Source organism: Saccostrea cucullata, unplaced genomic scaffold (genome assembly GCF_032062105.1).
Source record: "Saccostrea cucullata isolate Sc308-1 unplaced genomic scaffold, CSIRO_AGI_Scuc_v1 ctg60, whole genome shotgun sequence".
In the NCBI taxonomy this organism is placed as follows: Eukaryota; Metazoa; Mollusca; class Bivalvia; order Ostreida; family Ostreidae; genus Saccostrea; species Saccostrea cuccullata.
The window spans coordinates 464,177-480,574 of NW_026931414.1; the positions used below are offsets into that span (position 1 = coordinate 464,177).

The 16,398-nt window shown below is 35.6% G+C and overlaps 1 pseudogene; it reads left to right on the forward strand.

Annotated features, from left to right (window-relative positions):
• The first annotated feature begins 3,996 nt into the window (after positions 1 to 3,996).
• Positions 3,997 to 16,398, forward strand: LOC134232562 (protein mesh-like; annotated as a pseudogene).

Consider the following 16,398-nt stretch of genomic DNA (forward strand, 5'->3'; position numbering starts at 1 on the left):
ATTGACCCAGTGGTTCTGGAGAAGAAGTTAAAAATGTGAAAAGTTTATAGACAAGACGGATGGACTACAGAGATATTGTGATCAGAAAAGATCACTATCGGCTCAGGTGAGCTGAAAATGACGTCAATGCATGTTGCATGGTACCGTTACGGCATAGAAGGAAAGATAATTATACAAATTACCTGTAATACTGGTTTTATTATTTTTATGCCCCCGAAATCGAAGATTTGGGGGTTTATAGTTTTTGTCGTGCCCGTCTGTCTGTTTGTCTGCAAAAACTTGAACCTTGCCCATAACTTTTGATTTATCGGAGCTATGACTTTCATATTTCACATGCGCTTTCCGTGTGACAAGACCTTTCTTTGGGTACCACCAAATTTGACGTTTTGACCTTGGAGTTTGACCCACTTTTCTACAAAAATTTGAACGGTAGACACTAGGACCTTCATATTTCACATATTTCTTCTTTATGGAAAGACTTTTTTTTATTGGATACTAACAATTTTGACATTTTGACCTTGAATTTGGACATACGTATGAAAAAACTTTTACCTTGACCATAACTTTTGAACGGTAAAGACTCGGGCTTTCATACTTCATATATGTAATCCTTGTGAAAAGACCTTTCATTGTATACCAAGAACTTTACCCTTTGACCTCGAACTTGGAATTTGACCTACTTTTAAAACCAAACCTAGACTATAACTTTTTAAGGGCTAGGGCTAAGGCTTTCATACTTATATTTATCCTTGTGACAAGACCTTTCATGGAATATCATTATCCTTTTCATTGACCTTCACCCTGGGAGTTTGACCTACCTTTCAAAGACGTATCCTTGGCCATAACTTTTGAACAGGTGATGCTAGGGCTTTCATATTTCACAATCACATTTCTTGTAAGAGGACCCTACTTTGGAACTCATATATTTAATTTGCATTCAAGAAAAGTTTAGTCTTCGCTATATTGCTATGAGGGGGCATCAGTGTTTCACAAACACATCTTGTTTATTTCTCAAATAACAGGTAGATTTGTTTTTAGAAAAAAAACAATGTGACACACACAATCTATTTTTTTTCTACCAATGAAAGTTGCAGATATATAGAATTTGTCTTAACGAATCCGTTAACACCGCACACGTTAAGTGAACGTTACCGGAAACGTTTAGGAATAATGTTTAAATTATATTGTCACATCCTTTAGGGTATCCGTAAGGATTATGTAGCTGTGGATGGCCTTGTGAATAAGATCTCAAATTTAATTATTGGATTGAAACATTTAGCAAAGCAACTGACTATTCGACACTAGTGTCAATGTTTAAAAATTGAATAGACTATTCGACACGAGTGTTAATGTTCAAAAATTGAATTGATATTATAACTGACAATGTACAACACTATATAAAGACCATTATTTTAGTTATCGATACGATTTAGAAGGCATGCATTCATCATCCTTAATATTCATAGTTTTTCTCTAAGCTTCAAGTGGATTTGATACCGTCTTCTTTATTTCAGTAAGAACTGCAATTAGTCGTGACTTGTCAATCTCCTCAATGATAAATTCAACTTTTCCCCACTTCTTGAATCTTCTTCGTTCCTTCCAGTCGGACATATTTCCTTCGGTATATCCTGGTACAAACAAAAAGGCCTTCACCTTCAAAACAGGTACTTCAAATCCATCCACTCCAAAAGTTGTACCCCATTTTGTTTTGCATTCTTTGCAACGAATGATTCTCTTTTTGAATCTGGATATCTCGTCTGTTTCTTCAAATGTACAGCGATCTTCAAAGTTTTGGTCTATTACAACCCTGTGCTGCCCTGTGAAGATCCTGATATCATGGCTCATCACAGCAAACTTCTGACATACCCAACAAATCATGGCAAAGGAATTATTTATTTTTTCGACAGTGTTCTCTAAAAAGAAAGCCCCAATCTCTGCACTCTTGATTTTCAGCTGTTGTTCCAGAATCTTTCTGTGTCGATCTTCTGTTTTCATATCCTCCAGACGGTCAAAAGCACGTGCCATCAAAAGGGCTTTCTGTAGACTTGTTTCCTCACGGCGCTGGATTGTCTGGTCGGATATATGCGTTACCATGGAACCATGTTTTCTAGCACGGCCTACAAAATAAAGAGCGGTTTCAACTCATCAATTTAAAACAGCTTATTTTTTATTTAAAGTGAAAAAAACAAACACAAACAAAAAGCTTCTTTTATCACCGAAGCAGCTCCGATTTAACTTGAAACTGATACAGTATGTCGAAAAGAGTCCCGGCAATGGTTGCAAAAGGAGTGACAATAATATCCAAATAATATGGTAATATCTCGAATAAAGGTAGTATTTTTAAATAAAATGGTATAAGAGTGACAATAGGCTCTCGGCATGAAAATTGTAATTCTTCTCAAATTCCTATGTAGAAAATTTGACTAAAACAATGACAAATTGTGTAACTGCCTAAAACAATGGCTAATTGAATTATACCAACGTTTATTTTAACTTCAAATACCCTCTCTTTATTTTTTCTACCAGGAGAATTTACTTTGATCTGTTTTTGCCAAAAGATGATAAAAACATACTTTGAATTAAACAAGAGGCCCATGGGTCTTATAGGTCACCCGAGTATCATATAACAATTTTCCAACAATTGAATTGGTTCGTGTTTTTTTTGAAAGAGGCACTATTGCTTATCATAATTATACACTTAGCTTGCTTACACAAGTTATTTAATACCCAGAGCCCAGAGGTATATCAGAGTAACAAAGAGAAAATGTATTTCCTCTTTATAATAAGTTGTGCACCCCCCCACCCCCCCCACACACAGAGGAACCACTGACTCTTGGGGCACTTATTTCAAAATTCTGGAAAATTTATCATAAATTTTATTTTATCTACTACCAAAAAGCAGTTTTCAAAGCATTAATTTCAGTATTTTCATACTATGTAACCCCCACCCCCACCACAGGTATGCCTGACCCAAGGGCCCTGGAATTCACAATTTTAGAAAAAGGCACCTTTCATCATCATTAATATGTACTAAGAACATTAGCATAATACTTAGAAGCAAAGGAAAAGATTTTCAAAGAGTTCTTGCATTTTCACTAAATAATCATCAGAGCCCTGCCCTTACACCAAAACCCCTGACCTAGGGGCCCCGAAATTCACAAATCTGGAAGAGGCATCCTTCCTCATCATAACTATGTACATAGTTCACTGTTTAAATTCCCAGGAGCAGAGAAGATTTCAAAGAATTAATGTATTTTCACTATAGAACCGATAGAGCCCCACTCTAGCAACAGAACCCTTAACTAGGGGCGATGAAATTCACAAGTTTGGAAGAGGCAGCCTTATTAAACATAACTATGTATTTTGTTAGTTTATTTAATACCCAGAATGAGAGAAGAGGATTTTCAAATAATGTGTTTTCACTATATAATCAATAGAGCCCCGCCACAACCCCAGTATCCCCAGCCAAGGGGCTTTGAAATTCACAATTTTGGAAGAGGTAGCCTTTTTCAATATAACTATGTACTTGGCAATTTTAGCTCACCTGAGCCGAAGGCTCAAGTGAGCTTTTCTGATCAAAATTTGTCCGTCGTCTGTCGTTGTTGTCGTCGTCGTAAACTTTTCACATTTTCATCTTCTCAAGATTCGCTGGGCCAATGGTGGGGCCACAATAGCCAATCAAAGTTTTACATAGGAATTAAATACAGGGAAATCTTTAAAAAAAATTCACAAGTACTGCAAAGCCATGATTAGTGATATTTTTATGGAAGCATCCTCAGATACTGTAGATTCTAGTTTGTTCAAATCATAACCCCCAGGGATAGGGTGGGGCCACAATGGTTGATCCAAGTTTTACATGAAAATTATTTTTTAAAAAAACTTTTTTCCTAAAGAATAGCAAAGCCATGATTTAGTATTAGAATTCAAGACCCTCTCCCCTCCCACCCCTTCAGTAAATTTTTCAATTCTGACCTAATCAGTGTATTTTCCTAGCCGATGTGCTCAGGTGAGCGATGTGGCCCCTTGGCCTCTTGTATTTAATACCCAAGAGCAGGGAAGAAGAATTTCAAAGAAATAATTCATTTTCACTACATAATCTATACAGCCCCGTCCTAACACTAGAACCCCTGACCCTGGGCCATGAAATTCACAATTTTGGAAGAAGCAGCTAGCCTTATTCAACATAACTATGCGTTTGGCTTGTTTATTAAATAACCCAGGAGCAGAGAAGAAGATTTTCTAAAAATTTATGCATTTTCAATACATAATCTATTTAGCCACGCCCTAACACCTATAAACCCCTGACCCCGGACCTATGAAATTCACAATTTTGGAAGAAGCAGCCTTATTCAACATAACTATGTACTTGGTTATTTTATTTTATGCCCAGGAGCAGAGAAGATTTTCAAAGGAATAATACATTTTCACTTTATAATCTATTTAGCCCCACCCTAGCAATTTTGGTAGAGGACTCAATGCTGATTACAATCATGCAAACAGTTTCACTGCTTGATGTACAATAGTAAAGAGGAAGATTTTTGAAGATCGCATTAATTTTAGTGGATTTTGACCCCGCCCCTCAGGCTCCAGGGGGCAGAGATCATGAAATTTATAATTATGTTCCCCAAACGAAGTTGGGGAACATATTGTTTTTACTCTGTTTCTTATTATTATTATTAAGGTCTTCCGTCTTCACGGAAGACCTTATAGTGATTCTACTGTTTCTTATTATTAAGGTCTTCCGTCTTCACGGAAGACCTTATAGTGATTCTATTGTTTCTTATTAAGGTCTTCCGTTTCAGACGGAAGACCTTATAGTGATTCTACTGTTTCTTTTTATTAAGGTCTTCCGTTTCAGACGGAAGACCTTATAGTGATTCTACTGTTTCTTTTTATTTTTTTTTCCCCTTTCCCCTTATATTTGTTTTGACGATTTTTCAGAGATGACTGGATGGATTCTCATGAAATTTTCAGGGATGATAGAGAGTAAAAATATCTTTCAAATGCACTTTTCCGTTTTTCAAAATTCACTTCCGGTCGTCAGTTATGTCCGATTTCCGCTTTTTTCAAAAAAGTTTTGTCCGAGTCATATCTCAAAAACGGTACAAGATGAAGACACCAAACTTATATGAGTAATAGATCTTGATAAGTAGGCAAAACCAATTGAGTTAACATCGTCCGCCGTCACTTCCGGTCGTCACAGGAAGTGATCAAAGAAATCGAAAATTTGAACCTTTTATTTTTTGAAACTTTTTTGCATCACTTCATAGCATCTTATTCGTAGTTTCGGAATATGTCAGTCCCACCGGAAATAAAAACGACAACTTCCGGTTATAAGAGAATAACTGCATATTTTCAGTATTTTTCTTTCCTATAAATATTTTTTATGGATGAAGCATTTGTAATGATTTTTGGATATGTTATTCAGACTGCAAATGACTACAGTAACGTCAAATATCTTTGTAAAATTCACTTTCGGTCGCATGATTTCCTGTCCTCAAAATGAGAAGTTATTATAGCTATATCTCGTAAACAGCAAAAGATGAAGAAACCAAACTTACAGGAGTGGTAGATCTTAATGAGAAGGCAAAATCATATGGGTAAAGATTGTCCGCCGTCACTTCCGGTCGTCACAGGAAGTTGGTCAAATAAATAAAAAAATTCAACTTTTCTTTTATGGAAAGTTTATTGCATCACATTATAGCATCTTATTTGCAGTTTCAAAATATATCAGTCCCACCGGAAACAAAAACGACAACTTCCGGTTATAAGAGAAAAACTACATAATTTGAGTACTTTCTTTCTAATATATATTTTTTATAGATGAAGTGTTTGCAACAGTTTTAAGATATGTTATTCAGACTGCAAATGTCGACAGTAACATCAACTATCTATGTAAAATTCACTTCCGGTTGCGTGTGATTTCCTGTCCTCAAAATGAGAAGTTATGATAGCTAGATCTCGTTAACGGTAAGAGATTAAGAAACCAAACTTTTATAAGTGGTATATCTTGATAAGTAGGCAAATCCATGGGGGATAAGATTATCTGCCGTCACTTAGATACTGAAATATAGCCATAAAATGTCGAAAATAGGTCACAGTGACCTACATTTTGGTCGACATTTTTCAGAGTCCCAAGATGCATCAGGGGACAAAGTTTGATGATCATTGGTCTGAAGGTAATCAAAATATGCCTTTTAAACAATTTGAAAACAAATGCCTGCAAAATTCTAAAAGTAGGTCACAGTGACCTACTTTTACTTAAATATGTTTTAAGGTCCCAAGATGCAGTAACTTACAAGATTTGATGATTCTAACCCTCTAAGTGTCTGAAATAATGGGATGAAATGTTTTAAAAAGGATAAGTCATTAAGTTCAAAACGTAGGTCACGGTGACCTGCTTTTAAGTTGACATTATTCAAAGACCCAAGATGCATCAACTGACAACGTTTGATGATCATAGGCCTTAAAGTGTCCAAAATATGCCTTCAAATCAATTTGAAAACAAATGCCCGCAAAATTAAAAAAATAGGTCATCGTGACCTACTTTTGAGTTAACATGATGTGAAGTCCTAAGATGCATCTACTTACAAGATTTGATGATCCTAGTCCTTATAGTAAGCAAAAATATAGACATTTTCATTAATTGAAAATTTAGGTCAACTTTGAAGTGACCTGAGACCACGCCCTTTGCCCAGGGTCATGCCTTGAACAATTTTTAATCTTCAAAATATTCTAATCATTGTATGTAAGTTTGGTGAAAATCTGCCTGGTGGTTCTGGAGAAGAAGATTTTTTTGCAACCAGTACTTTTGGTTTTGTTTTCCTGATTATCTCCCCTTGTTTTAGAGTCCCAACCCTTATTTTAGTATAAATGGTAGCCCTTGGGCCAAGGATACCCTGTGACAAATTTGACACTGATTGGCCGAGGGGTTCTTGAGTTATGGCCCATATTCTAGAAGTTAACGCACACGCACACCACACGACGCACACCGCACAAATGGCCATAGCATTAGCTCTTTGAGCCTTTTGGCTCAGAAGAGCTAAAAAGACGTTATCTACAATAAAGCGCATTGAAGTTTTAAAAATATACATTTGAATGAAACATTTGAAGGGTTCTTATAGAAGGACAATTTTTACATAGATAATGATAAGCCCATTTATTTACAAACAAGAAAGAAATATTCGTCGTAATGCTTATTTTAGGACATCTAACTCTTTGCTAATAACAACATGAGTTTAATTGAAATTTATAAGACAGAATTTACCGTAGTTTAGAGAGTCACCGCTACTGTATAACACGTTATTTTAACGAATTTGACCATAACTATGAATTTTGATGATCATTGGAGTTACCATAACACATGCATCGGTCGAACACGTGCTTACATGTACTCGGTGTTTATGTAGACCGTCAGTTTAATTGTCTAGAAGTAATATAGTTAAATAATTATGGAAGACCTGTTCAACAGGTATTAGAGTGAACCATTTGACCAATATTTTTCCTTTCTAAAGAAATAAGCGTGTTGTTATAAAATATGACAATCAACTAGATAGCATAAAACGTTCCTTTCAAACGGAAATGTTTACCGCGTCATAATTGTAAGTATTACAAAAAAAAATCAAATGAGAATTTCAAATAGTTTGATTTCGAATTTTGGATATTCAGCAAAATGTCTTTATAATTCTACATAGTTTTGTTTTTATAGGAGACCTGACCATAACCCCTCGATACGGCCCACTGTTAGGAGGGCAGTATCTTGTTCTCAGTGGCCCATGCATTGAGCCATCTGCAACCATAACAGCCACATATCTTGGGTCACAAGAAACGTACATCTGTGATCGAAAATCAGAATTTAGCATAGTATGCATAACACCAATATTCCAACACACAGGGGATGCAATTATACAGATAAAAATAGAGACTAACGGCGTGGTGAAGACATTTCGAGGTCTCTACACAATCTGTAAGTAGGTGAAGGTTATTCCTTAGTGTTTTGATTTCTCTTGTTGTCTTCTTTCCTGTTCCTAAACAGTGCAACTAAGAATTAATTTAATCACCACAACCATTGGATACTCAAGCGTTTTATGTGTGTATATTGTTTATGGAATACAATTTTAAGAAAAATTAAATTATCAAATTAATTTTTATGATTATATGTATAAAAGTTGATGAACAAACACGACCTGTTTTAAGACGTATTCTTTATTCCCTAAAAATAAATTACAATAACGGTATATTTTATAATACTGTAACAAACCTGAACTTTTAGTAAACCCTGCGGACAACAAGCATCGAGTGTATAGGCATAACTCTGATGAATGGTTTGCTGGACAGAAATCAATATCATGGGAGCCAGATGCTTCAGAACTTCAGGATAATGAAACTGTCGATATACATCTTTTCTCTTTAAAAGTAAGGGTAATCTTAAAATTGAATTTTTACCGTTTGACAAATGATAAATAAATTTCTTGAGCATATGTAAAGGTTTTTAATATTCATAAATGTCGAAAAATAATTGTTAGGAGGAAAGCGATCGTCAGTTGTCATGGAAGAGTCAGATTGTCCTTCAAGGTGTACATCGAGCCTCAGGATCAGCAGTTATTACTGTGTCAAACAGTGGTTTTGCTTTGGCTATAAGGGTAACATCTGCAACCAAAAGAAGAGGACAGTAAGTCAATGGAATGTCAAATTAATAACATACACTTGTATTCAAATATTTTACCCCATCTGTAAAAAAAAAAAAGAACTTTTTTTCAAATACTAAGTACCACCTAAATCCATTCAAATGAATTGAGGAAAGATGCAAGTGAATTCCAGATAGGTCTAGTAGAATTTAAGATAAATGTAAATAGGCATAAGTACCATGCAGTAAACACGTATCTTTAAATAATTGAATCTAGGTTTTAAATAAAGAATTTATCTTTACATCGCAAATCCCACTGCGGGACTTGAAAACCAGTCTTTTGTATGAAATCGTCAAATCTCGACATTCTTGGCACAAAAAAGCCCTCATTACTCAATAGCTCTCTGAAGTCCATAGTGCTGAGTGCAGTTCTAAAGCAGCCCTTTACTAGATATTGGCTGCGCCTAAATGAATGACAAAAATTAGAAGGGACGTAAATTTTTTTTACCAACCAAGCATTTCCAGACAGATACCTTCATTACAGATAGGTTTAGTTAAATTATACAATTAATTTGAAGAATTTTTAGCTGCAGAACTGTATCTCTCTTCTCCAGAAAATTCGGAAAAATAAAACAGAGATCTACAGATCCATACCTTGTAAAAACCTTGGATTTACGCATCTGATGTTTTGTTGCTGCTTTAAGGTATTATTTCTTGGAGTTTATGCTTTTTTACGCTCTTGGCACGGTATCTGATAATTAATCAAAGATTTTACTCCAATTATTGATACTTTACCTTTCAATGTTTCAAAACAGTCCATTGTGGATTTGGAATGTCGGTTTAAAAGATTCCCATTTCTACGTCCACATCCACAAACGGCCCTTCTTAAACCGTTGAAAGGAAATAAACATTTATGAATAGGAATTTAATGTATGGTTAATTATTGGATATTATTTATAAAGCTGGGAAAAACATAAAATATAAGAAATATACCTGAAGTGACCGACAAAAAATCAGCGGCGTAGATCAAAGATTTTTACATCGCATGGATCTAGATCTTTGCGTCACCTGTCCGAATTTTTTCAAGCAGAGAGCTACAGTTCTGCAGCTAAAGGATTTTATAACTGATAAGCTAGATACACTTGATTTAAGGGTCCTCCACACACACAATAAAAGAATATATAGGTATAAATTTATGAAGATGGATAAAAATAATTGAGTCTGAGGATGTTAAAATGTTGTTCTATTCAATGTAAGTAAAATTTAATTAGGGGCCTAAAAGATTACTTATTAATTCTGTCTTAGAATACATTAATAATTATTAATTTTATAAATAGAAAAAAAATTATTAAAGAAATAAAAAATGAATTATAAGAGTTGAAAGAACAACTGCCAGTGATTACATTTTTTTGTATCTATAGGGCCGATAGAGGAATTTGGTCTGACATATTTCCCGTGGCCCTACCACCAGATCAAGCGTACATCTTCTGTCATGATTGGCTAAAAAATGAAACGCAACTACCCAAATTGTCGACTAATGATGAGCAGCCATGTCCATGTACTTTAGACCAAGCTCTACTGGACATAGTCAGATTTCAACCCGATCCAGATTGCAGCATGTTTAGTCGTACTTCGCCGTATTCCCGTACTGGTAATTGTCTGCATAGAAGAGACGCCACCCATTGTATTCGTTTAGTTAATTTAGGGTAAGAGAAGTTAAAAAATTTGACTAAACAAATGTTTCATATTTTCCAGCTAAACAAAACAATTTTAACAAGAGGCCCAGGGGCCACATCGCTCACCTGAGCAATTGGCTAGGAAAAAGCACATATCAGATTAGAACTGAAAGTTTACTGAGTTGGGGGGGGGGGCTTGAATTTTAACCTCCAATGGGGTCAAATTAGAATCTACACTACTTGAGAATGATTCCATATAAATATCACTAAGCATGGATTTGAAGTACTTGAAAAGAGGATTTTAAAAGTTTTCGCTATATATACCTATGTTAAACTTTGATCGGGTATTTTGGCCCCACCCTACCCCCGGGGGTCATGATTTGGACAAACTTGAATCTACACTACCTGAGGATGAATCCACATGAGTTTCATCTTTCCTGGCCCAGTGGTTCTTGAGAAGATTTTTAAAGATTTTTCCTATATATTCCTATGTAAGACTTTGATCGGCCATTTTGGCCCCACCCTAGCCCCGGGGGTCATGATTTGAACAAACTTGAATCTACACTACCTGAGAATGATTCCACATGAGTTTCATCTTTCCTGGCCCAGTGGTTCTTGAGAAGAAGATTTTTTAACAACAGCATTAATTTTTCTCTAATTCATAATTATCTCCCCTTGGAAAAGGGCGTGGCCCTTCATTTGAGCAAACATGAATCCCCTTCACCCCAGGATACTTTGTAGCAAGTTTGGTTGAAATTGGCCCAGTGGTTCTTGAGAAGAAGATGAAAATGTGAAAAGTTGACATCGACAACGACGACAACAACGACGACAGACAACGGACAAATTTTGATCAGAAAAGCTCACTTGAGCCTTTGGCTCAGGTGAGCTAAAAAGTACACATTTGAATTGCTTCGTTTTTAAAATTGTATTTTTCATCAAAATAGGCAACAAGGAGTCGACAATTTGTGCTGCTACGACAATGCAAATAACCTAATCGACTCAAGAGTAAAGGAAGGAGGGAGCATTCAGAGATATCATTATCTTGGTGGACATAGAGTGCAACCATACATCACAAACTTTTATTTTGACGTTCTACCATTCCTTCACTGTTGCCGATATTCTCTAAATGTTATAGGGATTGGATCCTCAGGTGTTTCAAATTTATGTCCTAGTTACTTCAAACACAGAAAGTTCAGTTCGTGCAAGAACTATATCCCACCGAGACCAGGTAACTCATCATTTAAATAGAAATGTCTATAAAGATAAATATTCCTCACTGCATGAATTCCAGTTACCCATGCATAAACCAACTAAGTTGAGCTGTAGATAAATGTTCCATGTTTCTCTTCTCTAATCCTGTCGGCTACGTGGCACAGTGGTTAAAGCGCCTGCTCTAGAGTCGCGAAGTAAGAAGTTGATCCTCACGTCGCGGGTTCCAATCCTATTGTGGGACGTGGAGCCCGAATGAAACCGTATAAACCGAGGTCCCGTGTCACAGTAGGTGCTGGGACAAAAAAGATCCCTCCCAGCTCAATGGGCCTGAGTGACGAGTATAAGACAAAATTTGCAGCTTTCCACCGGCAAGTGGTGGCGTTTCCATATGAGTGAAAAATATCTGGAGAGGGACGTTAAACAATCTACAATCAATCAATCTTCTCTAATCATACATTAATGTTTCGTATAAATATTTGCAGCTCGGACCAATGGAGATCCTCATATTACTACTCTGGATGGCTTTCAATATACATTTAATGGTGTGGGAGAATTTATGTCTTTATGAAAACCGTAGACGAAAGATTTCAAAGCCAGATAAGATTTGAGCAATTTAGAAAAGAAAACGGTAAGTTATGAATATATGGAACCAAGCAGAAAAATATTCAGTACGTCTATGCTGGTCATCTACATATTGGACTATATTTTCTTTAATACTCTTTGTTCACACAGGAGATTTGGTTGATGCAAGCATATGCACTTCCTTTGTTTCACAAGATTCGAATAATTCTGCCGTCGTAGAAGTCCGCCTCAACTCGATTAGAATTGTAGACGTTTTAGTCAATGGAGATGTTATAGACTTTGACGAGTCCAATGCCCATCAATTTCAAGGTTACAATGAAATTATTTAAAACTTTGTCCCGAGACTCCAATTCTTTTTCTTAATTTTTCATTTATACTTACAAGGTACAACTTTGACATTGTTACTTTTTAAGGTGTGACTGTTATGAAGCTTGAAACAAATTCGACAAACTCGAACCTGACCAAAAAGGAGTTAATTGTATCTTTTACCACAATGGGCATCGCATTCAAAGCTGTAGCGAGTTCCAGTGTGCTCAATGTCCTTCCAGTCGTTGGGAATACTTCACTTGCCGGTAAGTATATTTTCGTTGGAGTATTTAGGTGGTTGGGGAAGAGTCAGTAACTTAAATTTGGTCTCTTTTTCTGTCTCACCCTTGCAAATGATACGAAATAGTGTCTGAGAATATAGTGACTAACCAAATAACTTTTGCTAACAGGAAACATACAGGGAATACTTGGAAATTTTGATGAAGATCCAAACAACGATTTGCAATCCCCAACAGGGGAGATTTTACAGCCAAACTCTACAGCAGAAAAGATATACGATGATTTTGGAATATTATGTAATAATTTTACAATCTGATTTGAATATATTCTCTCTCTTTCTCTTTTATTTCATTTAATTTAAAAGTAATAAAATGCATAATTGAAGGGAGAATACTAGAAAATGATTCACTGTTCACTTACGAACCGGGAAAGTCCTACGGTGACTATCAAAAGTTATCCTTCCGTCCCACGTTTGTTACTCCAACAAATCTCCCCCCGGAAGTCGAGGAGCTTTGTGGAGAGGATGAAGAATGCTTGTTCGATTATGCAATGACAGGATCGGCTGAACTGGCTGTCGAAACACAACAGTTCACAGTGGTTTTTAATACTTCTGTAGGAGCTTCATATCAAAGCAAGTATATTAGATGTGATCTTAAATTATATTTTTTAACAAATGTATCAAAATGGTAAGTATATACATTAATTTTACATTGTTTAAAATGATTGTTATATTTTATGTTTCTCTTTTTAAAAAACGCAAGATCAAAATTTATGCAATGTGAATTCTAGATAAAATATTGCCATTTGATATAACTATACTATAATACTGTTTTCGCTTATACTCTACATAAATAATGCAAATACAAATGAACTATAATATTTTTTTCTTTCTCTCCCTTTCAGTAAAGAATTGTGATGATTTACCAAGCGTAGAGGGAGGAGTCTGGAATGCATCAAGCACGATAGAAGGGTCCATCGCTACATTTTCCTGCTATCCCGGTTATGAAATGGAAGGAGAAAGCAATGAAATCACCTGCAGAAACACATCCTGGGGTGATTTTGGCAATTTTACTTGCAATTTAATAATCACTAGCTCTACATTTGACTCTACAACAGTTTTAGTAAGTACAGACAGCACTGCTGACTCAGTTACTACTTCTGTTGTGGAAGAAACAACGATTATACCAACCGATACTAAAAGTACAACAAGTAGTTCAACTGAAGGAACCATTACAAGTACATTACAGGGTACTGCAAGGTGGACAACAGCTGACGCCTCATCAACCTCAGAAGCCACCACCACTGGTTCAACTACTACAAATCTTCCTTCAACGAAAGATTTAGCAAATACAGTTAAAACCACAGAGATTTTGACAGAGGATTCTACCAGTGCTGCAGCGTCATCTACCACAACAGTAAGTTTTGAAGAGGATTTGACTTCTCCCAGTGTAGAAAGTACCACCGAACATACCACAATGGCGTCAACATCAACCATGTCATTTCCCAGTACTACACCTAACAATACAACTAGTGAAGACTTCACACCTCTATCTTCCACTGTAAGAAGTACAACTGGTCAGTCTACGATTATTTTATCTACAACCTCAGGTAGCATTCCAACAGATACTTCAACTCAAAGTGAATCAACGACAAAAGAGTTGGGCAATGCAACGGAGTCTCCAGTGCAGAAGGCGGTTCAACAAATAGACGATTTCATTAAAGAGAATTACAAATATTTTATCATTGGATTTGTTTTTGTTGGTATTTGTTCCGTATTACTGGGAATTCTGATTTATAGGTAATTGTAAACTTCGTCTTTTTCCTCCTTGTAAAGACTATGCAAAGAGTCTCTCATAATAATTTGAATCAAAACTAAATTGTTTGTTTTTCTTGTAAGGTTTTTAAAACGACTTTTAAAACTCATCAATTAACGATAACATTTATTTCTTGTTCTAATATCACTCTTGATTAATACATATTAAAAAAATAAAACCCACTGGTACTTGTAAAACTATACTGAAATCAAATGGACCTTATTTTACATATTACTTTTTTTCAGAAAATGTGTAAAATCAAAGAAACCTGAGAACTCAGAGCACTGGCATCCCCAGAGAGACCGAGACTTGACCACGGCAAACCATCTTTCGAATCAAACTCGCCATAAGAATCCTTCATCTGCTTATTCTGTTGAACAAAAAACTTCCTCAGACGGCTTTAAATTTTATAAGTATGTTAAACGTTCCGAAAGATAATATGATTTATTAATATTTGTACCGTTCACTTGATTCTGTGAGTTTTGATATATTTCTCAAGACAATTTCAGTGGACAATTTAGGGGTATAATTATAAACTTGTTATGTCTAAGAAAATTGAAAGTTGTTTCATTATATATACACACATGTAATGTCATTATTATGTCTTAATTCAATTACATGATTAACTTTTTTGAACACATATTTGGGCGAAGAAGCGCACGCCGATTGCATTTTCTGTACGACCTTACCTTGGCACGAAAAATACATGAGGAAATTAAAACATACACAATGTAGGGAAAAAACACACAAACTATAGAAAACTCAATCAACGTTAACAAAATATTTACTCGATATAGTAAGAAAATTGCACAAACGTAAAAATGGAAACTGCAACGAGTGATAATACATCGACCTAATCCTATATGTCATCTCGACGTCGTATTGTCAATTACAATGGTAATTTCTTTTCCCATGTCGATACGATATATCCTAAGGAACTTGAGATAAAGTGTACCACAGAATGACAGAGTCTGAGACATTTGTTTCATATTTTACTTGAAAAAAGGCGTTAATGGTAATCAAACAACCAAGGTCTATGATAAACGTGATGAATTTATAACTTTTCAATCTTCAACTTTTCTTACTTATGCAACAATACGCGCTCGTTTATCTTCATCACCTGCATACGGAGTTTATATCTCATGCAGTAGAGTACGCGCTATGAACAATTTCTAAAACGGGGTATATTATTGACATACAAGTTGATGAAGCAAGAATATCAGCAGTTTCGTTTAAAGTCATTATTTCGTACGTTCTATGGTCGATACAATGACCTTGTCAGCAAATACGTGTACAATTTATCATTGATTCAAATGCTGACTGACGTTTTTCATACTAGTTGTTAGTCTATTATTTACATGTACATACTGAATTGACGACGGATTTTTCCTTATTTCCCGATAATGAGACGGAGCACACGACGGGTGTGATCGGTCGGCAGGGGATGCTCACTCCGACATGGCACCTGACCCCACCTCGATGTTTTGGAGGTCCGTGTTTGCTTTCATCCTATTTTGAATGGTTTTATGGACTTTTGAGCTTGAATACTGTTGGTTATGAAGACTCTATGCATAGGAAATGTAAAGAAAGTTTGTCAAATCTCGAGCTCCATGCAGAACATGATTTATGTGCGTTTCTCAAGAGCGATAAACTTGTTATATCTTATTTTTTTTATCTTACCCATTCCCATGGCCCAACGATTTTAAATTTAAATGAATACATGGATTCAGATCTTGTGACTCTAATCGATGAACGAACACGATCCGACATTAATTATGCGTTTTCCCGGTGACAGGGTCATTTGAGTAAAGTTTTCTATTTTATTTGGACACACAATACAAATTGGGCACAAAACACCAAACCGTATATACATCAAAAACCTAGATTATTTATTCTTTGAATGATTAAAACAGAAAACATATCAAATATTCTACATAACGCT